Source organism: Misgurnus anguillicaudatus, chromosome 9 (assembly GCF_027580225.2).
Source record: "Misgurnus anguillicaudatus chromosome 9, ASM2758022v2, whole genome shotgun sequence".
NCBI lineage: Eukaryota > Metazoa > Chordata > Actinopteri > Cypriniformes > Cobitidae > Misgurnus > Misgurnus anguillicaudatus.
In genome coordinates this window covers 3,190,292-3,197,848 of record NC_073345.2, presented here as the reverse complement: position 1 = coordinate 3,197,848, position 7,557 = coordinate 3,190,292, and the positions used below count along the sequence as shown (strand labels likewise).

The following is a 7,557-nucleotide window of genomic DNA, read 5'->3' as shown; positions in this document are numbered from 1 at the left end:
GCCAAGTGTAAACCCTTTAAAATGGCAAAAGTCAGTAAAGAGGAAGCACATCTTAAATGAAAACACCTGATATCATTCCTCTGCTTGAACTTACATTACACTTCAGAAATGCTGTAATGCCAGGTTACCTCAATCATTTACTTCCTTTATCAGAGTTGCTTTACAGTGTTGCCTTTCATATCGAGAGAAGATGCAGCAATCAATGAAGATCAACGTCAACACAACCTTTCTTTGTGGAAAACTTAGAAACTTTCTCCGTAAAGTTTTTTGGGAATGTACCAGAAACTAGTCTGAAGTTAAAAAAGGATTTGTCAAGTGATTTTCAGAGCAAGACTGTCAGGGCAGGCAGGAGTTTTTGTTTGACACCAACAGCGTATCAAAGAGTTTAGTGCATGCATTTCTAACAGCTGTTGACTAATAGTAGAGCCTTGATTTGTGAAGATCTCTTGGATGATGAGCACATTAATCCCTGATTCTTTTGAAACTTTTAGAGATCAAGCAGGGCTTTAAAATCTTTCAGAGGACATGCTTGTACAGCTTGTCATCTTTATGTAAAACAGTGCGTTGTTGGATCACAGTGTTATTCTTCAACACGTCAACATCATTTCCAAAAGTATCCTGAAGCCAAAAAAATTAAAAGAGCAAAGGCATCACTAGTTCAGTCAAGGGAACTTAATTCAAGCTGTGTTTAGTAGTTAATAGTAAAATCTTGTAGTACATTAAAATTTTAAAACATTTAAATGATTACAAATATTATGAAACTATGGGCTAGTTTTACTAAACAAATTATAGTGAGAGCACAATTTCAAAAAAGGGCTGATGAGAGTGTAAATTTCTGCATGTGATTTACTGACCAGGCGCAGGTTAAAGAACACAGACGCAAAAATCTCATTTCCATAATGATCAACGCCATCTACCAAAAGCAGCGCAAATAAGCATAGGGTTTAAGATTATGCTTTATCACCAGCAAACTGATGATCACAAACCTTTATAAATTGCGATTCATTTAAATATCCATAAATATTGCATTAAAACCAGAAACTCTTACAAATGCTGATGGAATAAGTTCATTAGGTCAGTCGCAAAAACAACCATGCCTTTTCGGTGCAAATGTTCACTGTGTTTCTGTTGTACATCCTTACAGTAGATTTTTAACGGCAAAAGAGGTGTTTGCGTTGGCACAAGCTGTTAATAAATCTGTCTCTAACCAGCAGTATTTTGCATATTATACAATGCATATCTGTCAACAGAGGACGCCTTCTTTCTGTATCAGAAAATTGTTCAGTCAGAGAACACTCTCTGCATGCTAATCATGTGTGTGTGTTCCGGTATGCTGGCGTCAAATTGGCCGACATGTTTTTGGATGCTAATTCTGAGGTTAGCAAAACATCTTAAATCGCTATCTGAACCTATGAACTTTGCATTGTTAATACACTGCTCTAACAGACACAAAGCATTAATGCAAACATTTTGGTGTCATTGGGTGCTGTTGGTAGGTGGTTATTTACTAAACGTTCCTATTGGCCGTATTTAAAGAAAGTGACAAACGTCGTGTACTGTGGTATGGGTTGTAGGACGGGCTGGAAACGATCAGTTACTCAACAGTGAATACAATTTCAGCAGCCAGTTATTTAATTGTGAATGGCACATCATGAAATGGCAGCGGTGCAGGGTGTGTTCTTGAGGTGTATAGGTTATTGTCCACAAGATGGCACTAATATTAAATGACTTACCTTTCATAATTGTGTGACACCCTGCCAGAATCAGGAACCATATGGGCTTGAATCTATGAGTCATCAAGTGTGCCAAAAGGCAAAACTGTTTAGCAACTGTATCTGGACCATTAATGTTTTAACTCTCTCTCTCTCTATTATTAATGAGCAACTTTCTTAGTTCCTAATTTCATCTTTTGTCCTCTAGCGTTGAATGGCACATAATAAGGCAAGGAAAGGCAAGTGTATTTGTAGCACATTTCATACACAGAGATAAATCAAAGTTCTTTTTACATAGAAATTAGATAATTAGGAGACATTTAAAATCACAATAAAAACAAAGATACATATGAATTTAACAATTAAAAGAAAATAAATGTGATTTTAATAAAAACTGTTTAAAAAGAATAAAACAGGAATAAACGTGACTAAGAAGTCGTGTAAAGCAGCACAGTGCTCATTCTGTAAATGCATAGTTAAACAGATGTCCGGTTTCCTCACACAGGCCAAAAACTTAGGTGTTAGTTAGGTGAATTGGAGGTACATTGCCCCTCCTCCAACCTGTGTATAGATAAACTTGTATGGGTCAACTTATGTATGCATTAACCGGTTCTGACCATGAATATAGCCATAAATGCTGGAATGGTGCAAAGTAGTGATTCTCAAACTTTTTCGGCATGCGGCCCCCCTTGTATACAATGCATCCCTACAGTACGTGACCCCCCCAAAGAAAATGTATGACATAAAATGGTAAATGGACTGCATTTATATAGCGCTTTTAACAGACCTATGGCCATCCAAAGCACTGTACATGTTGCCTCACATTCACACACCGACGGCAGTGTCAGCCACGCAAGGTGCCATCCAGCTCGTCAGGAGCAGCTGGGGTTAGGTGTCTTGCTCAAGGACATCTCAACACTTGGTCCAGTGGAGCCGGGGATTGAACCACCAACCTTCCGGTTTGTAGACATTTAAATTATACAATGTAGTGCTGTTGGTTAAAGCCTTATTTTTCTGACATTTAATTACACAGAATTTATGATGAAGTAATTTATTTTATAAAATGTTATAAAACCAGGGCTCCCCTAGCACCATATCAGTGCCCCCCAGGGGTCCACAGCCCCCATTTGAGAACCACTGATGTAAAGAATAAAGAAAGAAAGAATAATAATAGAAATAGTAATAATAACAGAGTCGTTTTTTGGCTTTATATTTTAGGGATCATTTAAAACACTAAACTATTCCTAAGCTTTTCCTTTAATCCATTCAGACACACATGCTTAATTTGACTTGGGACTTAACTATCTACTGTCATATTCATGTCTGCCATGTTGTGTGCTTTCAGTAGGCCATTGTGAAGTGTTGCCAGTTTACTGTACCTGTTGTGTTATTGTTCTGCCTTATGTTATGATCTTCTGTCTGTTTATTGAATTAACATTTGTTGGATTCTGCCTTGTTTGTGATTAAATATTTTGTTAAAGATTTTAACCACTCACTGTTAGTGAGTTTCTGAATTGGATTTGTTTATTAAAACATCTCCAATATGAATTCCAAGTCGCCCTCGAGTTCCTTTCAGTTTTTTAAAACGTTTCTATCCATGTTTTAAATTTCTAAAGATAACACAAATGCTGTAATATCGAATAGCTGAATAACTCAGTGGTACAGCATCGCGTTAAACAACTTGACTTAAAGTCATTTTAACTTTATTGACAAGTGAAGAGGTGCTATACATTATAAAAATAAAGTTAAATGTGCTTAAGTTATTACAACTTTATGTTTATAATTTAAAGCAACGTCTAACTACAAGTAGTGCCTTGTGAGGCGCTTATTAAAATGACTTATTAATTCAAGTTGTTTAAACTTTATCATTTAAGTGAAGAATTTTTTTAAAGTGTAGAACAGAATATTAAAGGAAAAAGTTTCAGTTGTGCTCTCTGAATCGGTCTGTTCGCTTGTTTCACAGACTGTTGACTACACCAGCAGCCAGGAAAACAAACAGCAGCAGACTGTCACTTACATCACTTGGTTTAGTGTTCAGCAGCATTGCTTTGAATCAGTCGGTTACTATGCTAATAATGTTATTTTGTAATAATTGTTACTCTGGGCGTGAACTTCAAGCAAACATGCAACTTTGATGGTTTTATCTCCTGTAACTGTGCCACCTTTGAAACAGTCTTAAGGAGACACTGTTCTGTTAAACATGCAAAGGCTTGTCATAATATTTCTGCTGCTGATCTTTGTGGCGTTTTTATGTGACTTCCAATTGGCTTTTGGAGAACACAATAAAACCACATTAAACCCCACGTTTAGATTTTCAAATTTTATAAATTTTAGATTATTCACATTTTTACACGTCAATTTTTGTTGGTCAAAACATTATCTTTTTATCTGTATGTAATCTTATATGTTGCAATATATTATTATGCAATCTATTTAAGCAAATTTATTGGCATATGCATTGCATAAGGTTACACAATGTAGTGAAAAGTTTACTTTGCAATTCTTACTTTCTTATCATAACAGAAAAGAAAAATAAACAAAAGAAACTATAAAACATTTAATATGAAAAGAATAAGGACAATAGATTAATATGCATTAAACATACATTATAAATATCAAACTCTCTCTCTCTCTCTCTCTCTCTCTCTCTCTCTTTCTTTTGTGGATAATTTGTCACTATGGGGAGTTTAATGTTTTCGTAGTCCTTTATTGTTTGAGGATAAAAGCTATCATTTAAAGTTGTTTGACTTTTAGCACTTTGATGGCTGATGGTAAGAGCAAAACGAGACCATGCGTGGGATGATTGGGGCCTTCAGTAATGCTGTATGCTCACCTTCCAATGTTTTTTCTCATGCAGTTCATCAATAGTTGGAAGAGAAGCACCAATAGTTTTCTCTGCACTTAATATAACTTTTTGCAAAGACATTTGGTCCTGACATAATGTTACAGTATTCCCACACCAACAAACTGCTTGTTATTTTAATAATATACTTTTAAAAGTTCGTTTTAGATGGCATATTGAACTCCCTCAACTTTCTAAAGGCATAATTACCCTTTTAACTAGTTTTATTAAATGGCAATGACAAGTCCTCAGTGATAATAAATCCCAAGCAATTGTTAAGGGTTTACCCTATCCACTTCAGTTCCATCTAGGCTATACATATAGGTGTCATTTACAATGGGGACGCTGGGGACATGTCCCCACCACTTTTTGAAATGGCTGATTTTGTCCCCACCACTTTTTGAAAGCATTTGGTTAAAATGTTCTGAAAAATCAAACGAACCAAGAAATGTTAAAGGTTTATTTGCACAAAATAAAACATGCAATGCAGTTTAAATACAGAAAGAAATAATGTACATTGTCAAAAAAATAACTTAAACAACATAAACTATTACTGACTCTAAAATTACCCAAAAACATGCATGCGCCAATAAGTAACTTGAACAAATTCTTGACAGTTTCTTCTTGCAAGTTATACATTCTCTTTCTGTGATCATGAGAAAATAACATGAGTCGGGTTTGTGACATTAAAGAGTCCATTTTTGATGCGTTGTTATTCAATATTTTTCCCGTCCTGCTGTAATGTTTTTTCATCTGATCTTTTGTCCCCACCACTTTTCAACACAAACTGACACCCCTGATGCTATATAAAGCATTCTGAGTTATAATCTACATATACATTGTTGTTGAAATTGTATCTTTAGTTGATATATTTTGTCTTAAGGCAAATTGTAAATGGTCCAGATTAGCATAGATGCTGAATATAAGTCTCTCAAAGCACCTAATTATAACCTAAACATATCATCTAAAATACATTACAATATACTGTAGCTGTCATGTCCAGCATTAGCAATATTAAGATCACGTGCCTGAATGGACTGTAAGTTGTTTTGTAAAAACGTGCCTAAGTGCATAAATATTATGATGCTGCCTTTGTCATTGATTACCGTTTCATGTTTAATAGTTTTTGAAGACTTTAAGACATCTGCTTTTATAAACATGGGCTTTCAAAAATGAACAGCCTAAAACATTTATAAGTATGCAAGTTAAAACAACTAGATCCAACAAGTCTCCTGTATATGTCTGTTTCAGACAAATCAAAACCTATGAAAAAATGGTTTACGCTTTTCATTAAAGTGTTTGTAATTGTAAATATTTGTATCAGTAAGTAGGCTAATACTATGTGTATTTAGTAATTTTGTAAATTCGAATATTAGTATTTTTTTGCTTGTTTTTGTAAACTTATAATACAAATGTAATATTACAAGCCAAAACACTATAGCCTACCAATTATAAATAGAGATATTATTATAATTATTATAAGATAGAGGGGGCAGGTTTTTAATGTCATGTGTGTAACATAGACACTTTAATGTAAATCGCTTCATACTGACTATCAGTAGTGCAGAACTGCGGAGTTTTTTCTGTGAATAGCTCAGGCTGTGCGCGCGTGTCTGTGTTATATGCGCTCTGTGACGTCGAAAGTGTGTGTGTGTGTGTGTGACGTCGAGAGGAGTGTGTGTATGTGTAGGTTTGTGTGTGTGCGAGCAGCTGATATAGGGTGATGTAGAAGAACGGGTCACTCTCAGTGGAAGTATGGAGTGAGATCGGCTGTGTTATGAGCTCGTGGAAGGGTCTGTAAGTCACTGGATCATCGATAGCCTACTGACGATATTACGCACCATTTCTGTCTCTCTGGAGGAACACGACAGGTAACGGCAGACACAGACGCGTTTATGCGCTTTCATCACTTTATTCTGTCAGTATTTAGTGAAACTGGTACGCAGCATCTCTAACGTCTCCGCGCGCGCTATACACTCTCCATAAACATCACAATAAACCTTTGCGCTTATTGTTTATGCTTGCGAATTAAACGCCACAGAGCGGTTTATTTACATGCAGTGATGTTATGTGTTTGTATGAAGTACTTGACACTTAGTGTACGCATCCTTAACATTTAGTAAAGTGTCTGCAAGGACAGTACTCACTTTATGGGTTTGGATGAACATTAATGCCGTGGATGAAGATGATGATGAGACACAGCACTGGGTTTTTATCGGTGTCTGCATTCCGCTGCTGCTGTTATATCTACAGTATTATTTCCTATCAACTCTTATGTAGTTGAAGTAATCAATAGATCATGTGATAAAGGATGGAGGCTGACCTGCAAAGATGCATATTAATAATAATAATCAAAATATTTTCATTTTGGGATAATTGACTGACTAACCTAATGACCTTACGCATTAGCTTTCATATTTGCCATATATGAATTAATTTATATTGCCTCTAGTCTGTCAAATAATTAAAAGTACATGAGAAAAGTTAGGAGCTGAATGCTGTTAAGTAAATTTATATTGTAAAGGCTGTTAAAATCACTGTTGAGCTTTTTAGAGTAGTGGTTTTCGAACATAATGTTGCTTCCCAGCACATACAGTAAATATAATTGTCTGTTGCAAATGTAATTGTTTATAACAGATGGCATAGGTTCAACAATAAGCAAAAATATAAACGTAACATGAGTTCAAAATGTAAGCTGACTATTACCAGGAATCTGTATTAAACACAGTTTGGGTCATATAATCTTTTCCTTGTGTATCTAATTATGTTCATGTAATTTTTTTTATAAAGTCTGGCATGTCCGTGTTGTGCATTTGTCTAATAAGTCTCTCCACTGACAGATTGACATTTGCAACACAATACTGTGCAGTTTTCAGATTACCATACATAAAAAACAATGGCTTTGATGTTAATAACAAAATATATTTTTGTAATGATTATATGTTATATATGTATTTAAAATATTTTTTATTGTGTCTGTGAAAATTCTCAATGCAGTTGAGA

The 7,557-nt window shown here is 35.1% G+C and overlaps 1 protein-coding gene across 2 annotated transcripts in view; it reads left to right on the top strand.

The window, feature by feature from the left end:
• The first annotated feature begins 6,214 nt into the window (after positions 1 to 6,214).
• fstl4 (follistatin-like 4) overlaps positions 6,215 to 7,557 on the top strand; it is a 191,855-nt gene continuing 190,512 nt past the window's right edge. For both annotated transcript variants that reach the window (XM_055197188.2, XM_055197187.2), the window contains exon 1: positions 6,215 to 6,425. The gene's annotated coding sequence lies outside the window, so the exon portion shown is untranslated. The remainder of the gene's footprint in view (positions 6,426 to 7,557) is intronic.